Genomic DNA, 16,782 nt, shown 5'->3' on the forward strand with positions numbered 1-16,782 from the left:
CCTTGCAACCATTTTTGAGCTCATCATGCAGTGTGGATATTTCACTTTGCTTTCAAATACACACAACTTTGGAAAATATGTTCATATTTCTAATTTCTAAGGTGTGTTAGGATTGAATATATTCTGTAGTATTTTATCTTTATTTGTCAAGATATCCTGCAAATATTTGGTTTTGTTAACCAAATAAGTTTATTTAGTATAATAAGGAAACTCTAATGCATTTTAGAGCTAAGCTGGACAATCCAAACATGCATGTCTCTCAATAATAGGTACTGAAACAGCAGGAGAAGGCCAGATCTCCCAGCTATACCATTTCTGAGTACAGTATTTCACTTGTGTTTCCTCCATTAGCCATCTGCATGTAAATCAACACAGACAAGCTGACCCCCAAAATGTTTATGTTCTCCGGTTTCCAGCACTTGTGCACTGCTCTGGCCGAACATTTTGTTGCCGCACCAGAAGAGATGATTTATGTGGAATGAAGACATTTCCCCTTTGACTAGCACATTTGCAAAAAGGTATGTCAAGGATGTGAGGTGTCTGGTACAGGCAACCTTTTAAGAGAGTATTTTTTACCCGCTTATTGGAAGAGCAATAAATATCTGGGCGACAGGGCCTTCTCATGGTTACAAAGCTTACCTGCAACTGAGCTGGATAATTAGCAGGCCCTGAAGATGATGAACGACTTTCATTACCCTTTGGGACGGGGCAAACTAAATGAGGACACAGCTAATTGCCGTGCAAAGCAGTCTGGCATGATGGGGAAAAATGCAGGCCCTGCCTCTCTCTCTCAGTCCTTCTCTCTCTGTTGCTTTGCTCCGTTGAAAAAAGGGGGCCCTGTTGCGGTTGTGGGGCTGTGATCTCCCTCTCCTCCCTACCTTGCTGCCCGCAGGAGTTCACCGACTGTCCATAAATCAGGAGCTGCTTACAGCTGAAACTACCCTGAGTCATCAACATGCAATAAGCTGAGTGACAGATTCCATCCTGACTACATTACACTCTCAGTTCAAACAGTCTTGTTCTCTACTCTGCTTTCTCATCCCTCTCACCTTATCTGCCTCTTTATCTCTCTGCCACATCTTGAACTTCTTAGAAATCCAAACTCATCCAGGCACGGTGAGGGTAAAAACAAAAGCTGGTATAATCATAAGATCTCCGTCTCTGCCAAGTGTTTGAGGGGGAGAGAGAGGGAGAGGCTATAAGAGGACTGGGTATGAAAAGTGTTTCCAGAAGCAGCCCTCTCAGGAGTTCCAGTGGTAGAAGCTAATGTCTAAAATGGTGGGGTTAAGTATGTTGGCATCTGTTACAACGGCAAAGCCCTGCTCTCCCGCTGACATGCCAATTCAATTCAAGTAAGCTTCTCATTCATTATGGGATAGGGGGGTGGGGTAGTGATGGAAGTGGGTTTGGACAGTTTCAAGCTTTATGATGCGAGTGGTTTCAAGATATCGTCAAGTGACCCATGAAATAACAGAACAATGAGATGATTCATTGTTGAGGAAGTTGTCTACAGTTTCCAAATTGAATTAAAGTTATAATCCTTAAAAAAGTTGCCTGTTTACACATCTAGCAGACAGAGCAACATTAGCATTCACTTGGAGTTGTTTTTCTGGCTACCTGGCGAATTTATGTTCAAGGTTGTCTGTTTGCTAGTTGATCTAAGGCAGGGAGAGTACAGTGGGGTTTATAAGAGCTTATTTGCAAAAAACAGCCCTGATGAGAACAGCGAAAGGGAACCAAAACATTAAACTTGCAGGCCGTAACCCCCCCCCCCACTCCAAAAAAGAGCTGATAGACACTAAAACGCTCCGAGTCTGGGGATAATTCTCTGTAAGTTCGTCACTACAAGCAACCCTTTTCAAATTATATTTAGCCATTACATCAATTTCAGAATATTAAAATATTGATCTTATTAATATTCATATTATTAAAGCAGCTTTAAGATTTCAGTCCCGGTTGAATTGGCACCACCTGTGGTTAATACTGGTAATGGCAAGTGCTTTTCAATAATACAGATCTTACAGATCCATTCCAAATGACACGTGTATTGGGCAGGAAACATACCTCGAGCAGCTGCTCTTTCAGAAATGCAACAGAAAGAGAACAACTGGTGTATGCACTGAAACAAACTGTGGACGAGGGGATTCATCACATCACAGCGTTTTAGTAAAAACGACTGAAGGGGACCATCAACAATATGACACGGTAATACTGAACACAGTGATAAAAAGTTGTTTCCTGCTTAGTAGGCAATTAAAATCACGTAAGAAAAAAATATTATATAGAGAGGCAATTACAGGCTTTCTGAGTAGTATGAAAATAGAGTTTGATATATCCATGTTTTTTTTTTTTATTAGATCTGTATATTATGACAGCTCCACATTTGAACTTCTCTTGGCATTAGTAACTAATTATTGTAAATGCAACATTATCATAATTGTTCCATAATAAGTGTCAGTGTAGTAATATGTGGTCTATTTGATCAGATCTATACTTTTTAATTTGACACCTCCCAGTGCTTCACCCTCAATTAAACTAATTTCCATCATTTTACATTCTAATGGGGGTCAATCCACACATAACAGTCGCTGCCCTTTTCGTCAGCAATGCCAAAGACCTATAAAATACAGAGAAGAGGCTCTATCACCAAATGATTTTGTCAGCCATGAACTTAATTTACTTCACTTCAAGCAGCAATCTGGAGCCTATTAATTCCCTCTCAGCGCAGTGAACGAGGTCTTTTTGAAACTATCTCACCTCTTACTAATGAAGCAATTGTTTCCTCTACCATGTGTCAGCTTGCGGAGCGTCACTAACCTCAGACAGACACAGAAAAGCTTTTGAGCTGTCAGGAGGGGTTTTGTTTGTTTCCGTCAGTTGCGCCGATCTGAGACTTGAAAGGTACAGCTCGGTTTAGATCCAGATGAAACAGGCGCAGTCCAGTGATGTGAGGGTGTGCGCGCTTACTGCTCGAGAGATAATCGCACAAGTCAAACCACTGGGCCGGACCTGCTCTTACATTTACCTAAATTAATCTGGCTCTGATAAAATTTCAAGTTAAGTGAAACGCTAATTGTTCCTGAGAGCGTATCTATTTCAGGCTGCGTGACATTTAGGGATTCAACAAACAAAATGAGACTTGGATGATTTGGCTGTGTTTTGAGTGAGAGAACAAAGCTTTTCTTCAACTATGCAAACAAGTTTATGATTCATTCCTTTCTTTGATTTTTGCTATCTGTTTTACTTGTTCGATTGATTCAACTTTGTCTCCTCATCTACACCCACAGACATCAAATCCCATTACGCACTACTTTGTCAGAACTCATTGGATCTAATTTTTTATTTATACTGACAGTGGGTGAACTCCACTGCTGGTTGAATTCCTCATTGTCCTGGATGGAACTGTTCGCTGAGCACAGCGGGAAGGGAGCAGGCCTCGGTGATGCTTCTTGTTTATCTCAAGGTGAGAATTGTTTTTGTTCTCACAATTCTCACAACATATCTCCCTTCTTGGCCTGCAGCTCCGAGGGGCACATATAAAGAGCAGGCGAATGATTCAGACGGAGACGTCTCTGTGTGTCTCTGTGTGTGCATTTTTTATGTGTGAAGAAATGAGAAGTCCTTTCGGGTCTCATATCTCCAATAGTACATCTGATCCTGACAAAGATATATGGTGTGTTTTTCGCTCAATACTTGCTCTAGATTTTAGGTATAATCTTTATCTTAGAGCATGCAATGGTTATCTAACATTAAAGAGTAGCTACACACAATCTTTATCATAACTTGTAACATGATTTACAGTTTGAGTGTGCTAACAGTGAAGCTGTGTACTGCTCATCCTTTGATTTGATTTTAGATGCAGATCACCTCATGAAGCTGGCTTGTAATAGACTCATTCACTCACATTAAGCCAGCTGCATATTCTCCACAACGGGACCTATATGGCTTTTTCATGGAAGACATAAAACACTTTAATTTAGCTGCCTCTGTTGCAGGGTCCTAGCATTGTACATGCTGGCTCACTGTCACACTGTCATGGTTTACTGGGACACCTGAATAGAATGGAGCAATTGTCAGTGTTATCGGTAACACCTGTGACCTGTTTTCTATTATGACAGTTCAAAATGTCTCCTGTGGAAAATTTCTATTGTCAGACCACACGTGCAAACCTGCGCCACCTACAGGAAAGGAAACAGCAGTCCAGACCTGCAGATACAGACATGTTACAGACCCTGCAAATGCATGTTTTTTTTCCACTTATCCTGGTTAATTAGACCTCTGCTCAGATTGAAGTGGGGTGGGGCTATGCTGGAATTATGTGAGGTTACCAAACTTCATGAATCAATAAGGCATAACCTCAACTTACCAGGTGCAACATAACTTATAGGAGGGTCAGACTGATAAAAACAATCTGTAAACACCCACACAGCCCTTAGACAAGGCCAAACAGCTGTGTGAGTGGATCATGAGCATGTAGGGCCTTTATATCTAACACAAAATGTTAAATTTTGTGAATAGATATAATTTATTTCTGTTTCTTAGCATTGAGCTTTTTAAGGCACATGGTCATCAGAAAATTAGCCTGAGACGTAACTGTGTGGAGAAGTTTTCTTCTTTGCATCCCTGCATTCTTCTTTTTTAAATTTGGAAAAACTTCAAAAAGGAAAACACAATGTTAGGACCCCTTTCCCTCCATTTTTCTCTCTCTAACGTAACCAGGAGGATAATGGACACACAGTGATAATAGTACGAACTCTGCACTCTTTCTAGACAATGTGACCCACTTAACAAAACATTTTGCTGGTTCAACATGTAAAATGTGCAGTGCCAAAAGCACACACTCACAGAAAACTCACAGCATGCATTAAAAAAACAAACAAAAAAAACTTTAGTTGTAACACTCTTTGCCTGCAGGTGGTGGAAGTGCCAACATTGGAATATCTATTATGTCTCTTGCCTGTAGATGGCACATTTACATCTATGGTTGCTGCTGCTTTGCTAATAGCTGATGCAGGTTGGACTCAAACAACAAGTCTGAAACCGCTGGCGCTGCAGCTCTGTAATCTGACGATATTGGCTGAGCCTGGTTTCAGTTGCTTTGCATTAATGACAGTGTTTGTTGTTGCTAATCTTCATGAGCAACCAAATCAGTATTGAGGTGACAGTGAATATGATGATATTCATGCTCTAATGTCCATGTTGGAGAAATTAAAGGTTAATTTATAAGTGGGGGCTAAATTTACGACAGAATGTATTGCAACAGATTGAACCGACCCTCTTGTATTGTAAGACATTTAATCTTGAGATATTTCTTCCAAATTTGAACCACATGCTGGGTTAATATCAGTGCTAACCTTTATGTTCCCAGACGTCCAGAGCCAGTAGATTTAATAATGCTTGCTTTTAGGAACAAAACAGCTTCCTAACAAATCCTCTTGGGATAGACTCATAATTCATAACTGCTGTTCCTGATCAATTGTTAATATTATGTTCCTACCTGACCACACTGAACTTTAAACAGTGTGTGAACTTGGAGGGATTTTGACGTTTTCCCATCAACATTTCCATTACAAAGTGTTTCTTGACTGATACTGTATTCTAGAACATTTTATTGTAGTTGGCAATAAGGAAATAACAGGAACAAATGAATTACTGTGAGGCACCACTTGAAGCCAAGGCTGTTATGTAATAAAGCACAAATGAAACTGTATCCGCATATCACCAAACTTTGTTTATATTTTTCATAAACTCTGGGGCCTGCTGCTGAAATTAAACTGGTGGAGTTTTGAATGAAACCTGACAAGCACCAATAAATCACGCTAAATCATGAATCGATAACAAATGCATTCTAAATTATGAATAATGGCCGGGCAGTCATAAACTAACACAAGCACAACTCAGCAGGCCATTCATTTCATGGCAGCACAAAATAAACAGACACATTTCTTTCACAGCACTAATAAATTTCCCTGAAAAACTCAAAGAACAGTCCATCTGCTTCGAATAATTTTTAATTTCCTTTTCTGTCCTGTCCCCATTAGGTATTCCACAGAGATATTCTCCAAATTCTTTCATTTACCTCCTCCCATATGCATCCAATTACCTTTCTCCCTGTATCGGGCCAATGCCTGGTCTCTCTTGAGTATGGTGCAAAATACCCCCACCTGTACCTTAAGCAAACTTTATGCTTGTTTTATTATCTGTGAGAGGCTGTGAGTCATTCAGCTTGTGCTCTGGTGAATTTGGACTGGGCTTTTGGTTTGATGTCTTCTGACTCTGGCCAGGAACACCTGCACCTCCTCTGTTCTGTCTCCTTCCAGGCTGATCTATTAGCCGGCTAAATGGCCCAGCAGATGTTCACATGCCAGCCAGGGAATCCGCTTCTGTCCTTGTGACCGCTTCAGCAGTGATGCTGAGAGGATTTACACATGGAGGCGGTGGACGACGATACATTTGAGTTCATTTATCACTAAATCATATTTAGGTAAACAATTCCTCTGGGTGTCATCAGTGCTAACTGCATTTAAAACGACCCCTCATTTCCCATGGACCAGATAATGCTTGGCTCTTTTAGCCCAGTTTGGAGAGAAAAGAAATTCTTGTGGGATTCAGATATTAACCTTGTTGATCTCAATGTACTTGGCAGAGTAATGATTTTCAAGGTGTATATAACCTGCAGCACGATCATAATGGTTATATAAAAGACACAATGTTTGATATCTATTTATACATTTTTTCTTTACAGTTGACATACATAGGTTCAGAAACATGTATTTTATACCTAATTCAAGATATAATGCTGATGACAAGGGCGTAGATCTAGTTTTGACTTTCAAACCTCACCTGAGATTCTGTAGCTCTTCTTTCAATTTGTTGATTGATATCTTTAAATCATCTCAAAAACTTCTACTTGTGTTATTTTTCATTCAGCTCCTGGACTTATGGCTAGATCTTTCACTATGATGTCAGAGCTCACCTGAGAGGCTGCAGCTTACCTGTCGGTGTGTCTCTGTACTGCTCAGGCTGCTGCTGACTAAATGATGCCTGACAGTCACAAACAAAACAGTTGGACAAGCTACAGCTAATTTATCTTATAAATAATCCATGTTATAATGACCCATATGCAATAATAACTTATCCGCTCTTTGAACAGGGGAAGGATGGGGTTATATAAATATTTCTCCTAATAATGTCAAAGAAAATTAGTCACTGATTACAGAACATTCTTTTAGCTAAGCCTGGCTGATACTTACACTTTGATTCTTTAAAAAGGACTTGAAGTCTTAATTTGCTTTTGGGAGCAATTGCCGTCCAGAGTAATAGTTCTTTGATTAAATGACATGTCTGACCAAGAACTGTAAATCATCTAATGCCTGAAATGTAAATATGATGTTAGTTTTGCCCAGTAAAGAAGTTTTCAATTGTTATGTTTAAAACATTTAAGCTATGAATAAATACTAACTGCTTCAAGTTCACCATTGTTCATCATAGACTCTACCACTACCAGACCTCTGCTGGGCTGCAGCTAGTCGAAAACGTGTAATACAGTTTGAAGCGTTGCCAGATAATCAAGTCGAGTATCCCCCTATTTCAGTCTTTATCATAATAACCCACTTTTTTGCAGAAAACACAAAAACCTGGCAACTTGCAGAGATCTAACTGGTAACATTATATGGATTTAAAATGGCAAGAACGTTTGGAATTGGTGAAAATATTGGTAGGGACAATTCAGTTACACCTTAACATTGGTAGGAACATGTCCCTACCATCCATATCCAAATCTTCGCCCATGGCTGATAATACAACATACAGAGATTTAGTTACCTAGGTTGCCTCTCTTGCCTTTCCTCCCTTCAGAGTACAGTATAAAAATCAACATATCCGAAAATGGTTGGAGGAAATTTAAAATAGATCAATGCGACTTATGGGCTATATCTCTTAATGGCACCACTATTAAACAACCAGTCTTCTTTTCCCCAACACATCTAATTACATTTTGGCTCCATAAAAACATACAAACTGGCTGATTTAGGTTGAAATACACTCTCAACCATCAGCTTTTGGTGTATCAGGATGGCCACCGCCACTTGAGGCACCAACTGTGCACAGCAGCTGAGGCCATGGCAGTCGCATGGTGATCTTGTGTTCACACAATGCCAGTCCTTTCCTTCACACTTTGCCCTCATGCTCAACTGCCCCCCAGGTCATCCCAGCTCAAAATAGGCCCTGGGTATCTCTTTTTAACACTGGTGTTGTGACAGGCCGGACAACAGGATGTGGCAGCTAATGAATGCCTTAGAGACAGAAAGTGTCTATTAAACAGTTGGAAAAAGTGGACACCAGTTACAGAATAGAGGACAGTGTCGAGGACACAGGCCACATTAGAGAAACAATTACTTCTCTATTCCCTTTGATAGGCATGGGGATTGGTTGATAAGTTGATTTGGTAATTGCTGAGCCTGTGGATTTGGAATATTTCTTGGAGTAGAACATATGGTTTGATTTACTGAGCAGTTCAAGAGGACAAGCCTGACAAGTAGAGGTAGGGATTGGATGACATTTTTGGTAAGAGAGCAATAATTTATGTTTTCCCATGCCAACTATTAATACCCAGCTGGCCTCAGCACAGCGCCACTTATGTAGGTCTTAAAGGCCAAGTAGGATGTGTTGTCACTGACGTTTTTTTTTTTTTTTTTTTTTTTAAATCTTGCCTGGAGGAACGAAGCACTGAACAGAAAACTGGAAACAGAGCTGTGAGTGATGTGAATATTTGTGCAATGTGCATGTGTGTATGCTGTCAATATAATCTACAGCGCCTGGCTTTATGAGTGTGATTTCTTGTGGCACCCCCAACTCTCATTACACAGGATCACAAATTTCACTGTAACTTCGGTGGAGAAACTGGGCTCAGGAGATAATATCAAGACCGGGGTGAGTTATTGTTGTTGTGAGCCGCAAAGAATTCATGCTGAGATGAGTGTGAAGGAACAAGATCTGTGCAGAGGAATACGTAGCTTTATGTGTCCAAACCCTTGATTCTTTTTAACCTTTTATGCAACATTAATAAAGAACAGCTTTAGAGTATTCTCCAAAACTACACCGAGTACTGAAAGTAAGTATGACCCATCATCCTCGACTATTTAATTAATATGTCTCTTAGAGATTTATGAGAGCAGCTATTCTATACACGTAAGTTGAGAGAAAGAGGAGGGCTGTGATAGCTGTCAGTGTAATGCTAAAGGATTGCAGTAAAGTAAAGTGCTCTTTAGAGAATTTACTGGCACAGCAAGGGATGAGGAGACACTAAAGGGTAGATGCCTGTTCCTGGACCTGACAGTTTGATGGCCGTGTGAAACTCAAGAAAGGCCAAGCTGGTTTGTTTTCAAGCCGTTTATAAACTGTGCCAACGTGCTCCCAGCACACTGGAGCTGCTAATTCATTGCTGACTTTAATCACTCATCTTGCGATCTCTCACAACACAGTCGTGAGTTTTCATGTGTATTAGAGATAAGAGTTTGTATACATGAACGCCTGTATCTACTGAGGGTGGATAACAGGTGTGAATGGACGAGGAGCAAACAGCTAGCTGGCTATGTCCCAAGATTAAAAAAACAACAACATAGTAACACCTTTAAAACTCACTAATTAACACTTTTACTTGTTTAATTTGCTCAAAAAACAAAATAATGGCCTGTAAAACCACAACTTGTTTTACACTTTGGTTTATTTGTATGGATTAAAAAAACAAGATATTACATGTTACTCAGTGAGCTTTAGCTGTGTCGGTTAGTGGATTTTTTTAAAAAAAATTTTTACCTCTGAACAAAGCCAGACTCGCTGTTTCCTCGTTTTCAGTTTTTATGCTAAACTAAGCTAATTTAATTGTGTCCTCACTTTAGAACAATGGGCAGGCATGAGAGTGGACTCTATCTTCTCATCTAACTATTGGCAAGTAAGTGAATAAGCACATTTCCCACAAAGTTGAACTAATCCTTTTAGGATGTTGTTCTTCAGCTGTACTAATCTACTCTATTATACACAATCTATTGTGATAACAGGGTCAGAATGAAGAAATCATTTTTACAACCTGATCTCACAGAAATACGTGAAATGACCACGAACTCTTAACACCACATTATGTGGTGGTGGTACATAAAGTGTTAAAATTACGTGCTGGTACTGTGGAAACAATGCCAATGGAAAATCAATTAGCATTCGTAGCATTGTCGTAGTAGACACACAAACGTCCTGGTTCAACAATGTCATGCAATGGGCGGTGGCTAATGTTTTCTAGTCTAGAAATTTTTTATGGTTATTTTTATTGTCATTTGACTGAATTTCCTTAGTTACAATTTTTTGTTCTCTAAAATCATTCTATTGTGTGTGATATAACTGTAATTTTGATATGAGGGAGGTTTGAAGGAATGCCAAAGCTTTAGATGTGCCAAATAGATTTTTCCCCTTACGTTATTGAAAAGGTATTTATATTCCTCTTCTATCATTTCCCTTTTAATAATAATAATTCAAAAAATGTTGATGATGAAAACGATTGTGAAGACCACTCCCCCGCATTGGAATGATGACTTTGTTAACTATGATATGATGACAATGCTCATGTGTGGTTAACGTGACCTTTTGCTTTATTGTGAATTTGCAAATAATTCAGTTTGATGTGATTTGAAATCACGTGAATACTAGAGCTCCAACATCATCTGTGTTTAATAAATATTTGTGGTTCCCTGTACTTTGTTGCAAGGCATTCATTGATGCCCAAAACATCAGCTCTGGCCGGCCATTGACTCCAGTGTTAACTCAACCATGGTGCTATGAGACGCTTTGAGCATCAGCCCCATTGGAGAACCGAGGGTGGGAGGACCCACCGTCTGGAAGTATTTTCCCCACTATCAATTCCCATGTTAAAGTTTTCTTTTAATGATATGATATTTTCAATATTTCTCAACACAAAAAACATAAAAGTCTGTTTGATAATTCACCAAAACGATAGGTCAATGTTATGGTCATCAGTTTGAATTATTTCTCCTTTGATTCTGAGAAATCAAGTTTTTTCTGTCAGTTTTGGATAGCAGAGGGCTACATTACCCATGATCCTCAGCCACCATTGCTATGGAGAAGAAGCTAGTCCACTTTATGTTACATGTCACAAAATTGTAATTGCAGAATTTATTCCAAACGGATTAAGATTTAGTGTGCACGTGCTTTATGGAGTCCCCACTTCGCACGCACAACGCTGGAGTGTTTTATTGGATAACATGGCTCAATATTAAGTGAGGAAGACTCTTACGTTTTAAGAGTGATGATTTCATTTCAAATATCCTCAGCCACATATTCATGGAAAATTAAATTAGCAATTTCCCATTTTACAATCACAGGCTATAAAACGCCTTTTGTTGACAGAGATAGTGGCATTTGGATTGGGATGGTTGTGATTGTGGCCGATCGGTGGCAATTTGAAATGGAATGAAGCCTAACCACGGCAGACAACCCAAAACAGGAGTCGAATGCGCCAAGTCCACCCACAGCACAATGCCCTTCCCTAACCCTAACCTGTATTTACACTAAATTGCATCAAATCTTGTACAGTGGCCACATAAATGGGATGAAAACAGGGTTGAATGGGCTATGTCATGCTGTCATATAATCCCAAAGCCAAGAATCATAATGATCCAAAAAATCTCCAGGGTTGTGTAAATAGTAGCCTATGCATTTCTGTCAGAAGCCTACTGGATATGCTTACATGCCTTTATGCTTCCCTTGACTATAATTAAAGGTGACCTCACAGCGCACACAAGCTATAAACAACAAATTACAAACAACTTAACTAGCTGCCATCACTTTATTGGCTGAGGTCCTTCAGTTGTGGGGCTACCCTTTTATCAACATCTGGAACACAATATGTGCAATTAAGATACAAATATACTTCTTACATCTTGTTTCATAAGTAACAAACTACATTTATCTGTATTCCTACAACACAAGGATCCACAGGCATTATATTTATATATGATTTGTCTCTATGTAACCAATGATTGTGTGCAAATAAACAAAAGCACGCAATATGAATGAATGATTTGTGCATGAATTCTATTATCAAAATCTTTTTGCATAAACCTAAATAAATATTTCTAGTTTTCAATTCAACTTCCTGTTGAAATTGATATGACATTTTAAGAAAAAAAATTACACAAAAAAGAAATTAATCAGTAAGTGTGTCAACCTTTATTTTTGAAATTATTTAAAAAATCTGAAATATGAAAGAATGTCTAATTAATATAATTGTGTATAAACATGACAATGCAGGTTTTGGGCCACCGTGACCCACCAGAACAGAAAAATAAATGTGAACTCCAGCTTGTGTAGTTATTGTGGGCTTGTTGTCAGCTCTATATATTGTTGTGTTGGCACCCAGGTGTCATCCCACTTTGCCAGTGCCAGGAAATGAAAGAAAAACACATAAACACACACAACACAGGTTAAAAGGATAACTTCAGTTGTGATATATGAGAATTCCTAGGTAGAAACGTGTCCTCTGTATTCATATGTTGTGCTACAGACAATTTCACCTTAAAACTGAAAAAAGTTTCTACATTATGCACTGGCTTCTTCTCCATAGCAAAGGTGACTGCGGCTCATGGGTATTGTAGAGCCTTCTGCTATCCAAAACCTGTTTTATAAACATCTGGAGGACAATATGTGCAATAAAGATACAAATGTACTTCTACTTCTAATTGTGTGTAAATAAACAAAAACTAGTAGTATGAATGAATTAATTGTAACTCAACTACTTTTATTATTCATTATTATTATTACTATCCCACTTTGCCTATACCATGGCCAGTTGTCAACAAAATGCCACAGGCTATGTTATCAAATTAGAAACATCAGTATCAGCGTATGAGTAGTTATAATCACTTTAATCATCTTTGAGCAAAAAAACCAGGCTGCAAAGATGCCTGGACTGGATATAAGCATATCCAGTAGGTATGGGCAGAAACATGTCACTAGAAACTGAATTTGAATCATTTATATTTGAATTTGTATTGTTTAACTGGAATAATTGCATTAAAAAACTGAATTTGAATCACATAATTTGAATTTGTATGGCTCAGCTTGAATAATTGCATTGAAAAACTGAATCTGAATAGTATAATTTGAAACTGAATTTATTAGTTTGGAACTGAATTCCAATAAACTTGAAACTGAATGTAATATTATGAAAATTAATTCAGTTGCTCTGAAACTGTGTTTGATCCTCACTGAAAATTCGACCACTTCCACATTCAGTTCTCACAATTCAAATTCAGTTCTTGCAATTCAGTTTAGGAAGGTGTAGGATATCATATTATTAAAAGAAAACCTTAACATGACAATTGACAGTGGGGAAAATACTTCCAGTCCTCCCACCCTCCGTTCTCCAATGGGACTGATGCTCTTATAGCACCTGGTCAGGTTAGCATTGGAGTGGATTGACAACCGGAGCAGTTGCTCTGGGTGTCTATGATAGCACAGGGTAAGAAGCGTGCATCATGTGACATTGCCATGGTAATGACCGAATCTTATGAATATTTATCTTCTTCTGCTTCATTATTATTATTATTATTATTATCATTATTATTATTATTATTACTATTAATAATAATAAACAACAAGAAAACATCATTGTCTGTCTGCGTCTCATGTGTACAGTATTTAACTCCTGCTCTGTGACATACTGCAGCAGACAGAACTCAGTTCCTCCTCTGTCCATTTTTAGTCCACAATGCCCCAAACTGTCCTCAACCTCACAGCCCACAGAACATCCTCATCCTGGGCCATGGTGCTAATCCTGGGTCCCAGCATTCCTCTCCAGTTCACAGGACACTTGTCAGCTCCTCAGGGCACAGATGCTTGCCTGTCAGAGCCACTTCAGGGCGATGGATGGAAGAACAGGCTGCATAGTGCTTTCTGTCTCTTCAGTGTTAACTTACAGTGGAAAATGCTAAATGCCTTTGACCCTCTGTCCATCAATGAGATAGTCAGATGTCACTGTGGTTTGAAAGAAGACCTTTAGATGAGGAAACTTTGGGTGTGTGACAATCATATTATACTAAGTTATTATCAGCAAGGTCTTTCCAGGTAAATATATTGGAACAAACACATTAGTAGTCTAATATCCTGAAAGGAAATTCTGATACTTTTTCAACCTTGGTGTTATTCTCATATTTTTTAGACATTATGACTATTGATCATGATGACATTTTACTTACCACCAATGTTTAAGAGATTTTTAGAAATGCCGACCTTGGAAGGAACAATGCTGATGACTGTCTGCCAGAAAGTAAACACACAAATGAGTTCCTTGGCATTTCCTGTAGCACTTGAAGTAAAGTGCACAGCACAAGTACAGCATTTAACTACAACTTAATTGTGTAGTAGTAGTTAATGAAAACTGCAGGGTTGTCATTTTACTTGTGTAATTCGAAAAACCTACAGACAAAAAAACAAACCCTCTTGAGTTTGTTGTTACTTCTCTTGAAGCAAACACTAGCTTAGTAGGGCACACTTGGGCTAGCGTTAGCTACTTTAGCTGAACTGTGCTAGCACAGCAGGTATCATGATCAAGAATCATTAAAACTACTGAAATGTTGCGATGATAGTCTGACTCGGAGCCGAGGAGAGCAGCAGGTGAGCGAAATGTCAATCACAGCTGTCAATCAACACCCACACATCAGACATTAAAGTTACTATAAGTCCTCAAATCTTATTAATGGAGCAATGATTTCCAAAATGACCACCAGTACACTTTAGCGACTGAGACCATAATGACTCATTGAAAGAAATTATTGAATTTCTAGAGAGAAGTTAACACTTTTTAAATGGGAGTCAGCTGGAGCCAGGGATTTTTGAGGGCCAGCATCAAGCAGTCATTGGTGGCTGCAGTCATTGGTGAAGCCAATGCGGAAGTACTGCATCGGCTTCAGCCTCAAGCTGTTGTGGGTGCCGCTTGGTTTTTTCGGTTGGACTCAAAAGACAAGTGTTTCAGGGTCTCTTGCCATAGTCCTCGTTTTCTACAATGGAGTAAATGTCTTCATGACCTGTAGTCATAATGGACAAAAACATAAAAAGCACCCAGGTAGACAAATACTGGAATTTCCCTTTCAAGTACAGCACTCAGTCAAGACCACATTTACAACACAGGGGAAAGATATCCGATTCTGTTGGGCTGTGTATTAATCCAACTAAAGTTTCACTGTTACGAAACCAGAGACAAAATAAAAACATCATGTCTTCCTTTTCAATTTTATGTGTCTGTTTATTGGGATTTAATTACTGCTCTTGGGCAAGTTCAACACACTGCACTGTTATCTAAAGTATCAGTCAAAATAGCACTTGGTAAGCACCAGTTGACGTGGGACTTGAGAGACACCAGGGACATGGTCGTTCCTGATGGCTCCGGTTTCAGTGCTGCATGATTGAGGCTGTCAACCTGACAGGCCCACCTGCCCAGTGGCTACAGCCAGCTGGCCCAGACAATGATTAACAGCGAGCGTAAACTTACTCAGCAGGGTCTCAGACACATTTGTGCATTCACTCACACGTAGGAGTGTTACATGATGCTAAAAGCTATTACAGAGCAGGGGTCCATACCAAGGCAGGAATGTCATCCATAAATGTTTAGAGCAACTGCCCTGTGCAGTTATCACTTTTCAGAAAGAGAGACTGGCTCTTGTCAATAGAAGCATGATTCCAGAGATCAATGGAGCAGATTTATGCACTGTGGTATATGGGAGATTACCCCCAAACCTGAATTCCATATCTGCCTTGAGCCTTCACCCCCTGCTTCCTCCATAAAAAGAAAATGACATCATAAAGAGTAAACTGGGCTTGAGATCAGACTCCCTGGCTCTAATCCCTTGGAGCTTTTTGATACCTTTGATTTTCATTTTTCAAGGGCGGCATACTATTAATCTTTTGGTGGGGTGTAAAAACTAGCTCTGGGAATGCTCTTCAAAAACCTGCAAGCTCTCCACTGTTTTTTCAGAAGAGCAAGGTCTTTGACTGGAACATTATCAATGTTACAAACTGCATTCTCCTTATCATACCTCATTCTCCTTGGAAGTTCTTATTTGGTGCAAACTAGTCAGCGAGAAAACAAATAAAGAGCAGTAATGCAGGTGTATGCCTGATAAAATCAGGCTCAATATGACAACCATATGCTAAGTAACGACATTCTCTTAAATGCCAACATTGCTACCACATGGTGCTGATTAGGATAAAATAAATTTATTCAACCTTTTTGGTAAACAGTTAGACATAGCAGAAGATCTGCTTATCAGTGCCTCTAAGAATCACTTTCACTTGATTCTGGGGTATGCCATTGTTGTTTTTCCAGTGACAGTGTAACATTACTGCATCCAATGATGGTCCTCGGGCTGACTTGCTATTAGCAAAAAAGACAAAATGGGTAACTGTAGATGAGAATATGCACCATCAAAAGAGACTATTCACAACCTGGCAACACAAAGTGTGTTATTCCTAAGGACTTACTACTGATCTGTTAAACATTGGTTAATAGTTTAGTATTTTTTAGTATTATTAATTTAATACAACCTCTAAAACCCAGCTGAGGTTGAAACAAATGCCTAATTGCAATCAGATGGTTCTTGTTATTTTAAATTTTTTTTTTGTAGTGTAGCACCTCTAGTCCTAACCAATGATAGAAATAGGGATGCTATCTACCTAGGTTTGGGAATGGTATGCCTTGAATGTTTCAAGAGAGGAGTT

General features: G+C 39.1%; 1 protein-coding gene and 1 long non-coding RNA gene across 3 annotated transcripts in view; one reads left to right on the forward strand and one right to left on the reverse strand.

The window, feature by feature from the left end:
• Window positions 1–16,782, reverse strand: part of lrmda (leucine rich melanocyte differentiation associated) — a 268,869-nt gene that overhangs the window by 242,256 nt on the left and 9,831 nt on the right. The window lies entirely within an intron of this gene.
• Window positions 8,687–14,814, forward strand: LOC122996858. The gene is made up of 3 exons (XR_006407093.1): window positions 8,687–8,931; window positions 9,900–9,952; window positions 13,772–14,814. It is a non-coding gene; the product is annotated as an uncharacterized LOC122996858 (long non-coding RNA).

Source organism: Thunnus albacares, chromosome 14, assembly GCF_914725855.1.
Source record: "Thunnus albacares chromosome 14, fThuAlb1.1, whole genome shotgun sequence".
NCBI lineage: Eukaryota > Metazoa > Chordata > Actinopteri > Scombriformes > Scombridae > Thunnus > Thunnus albacares.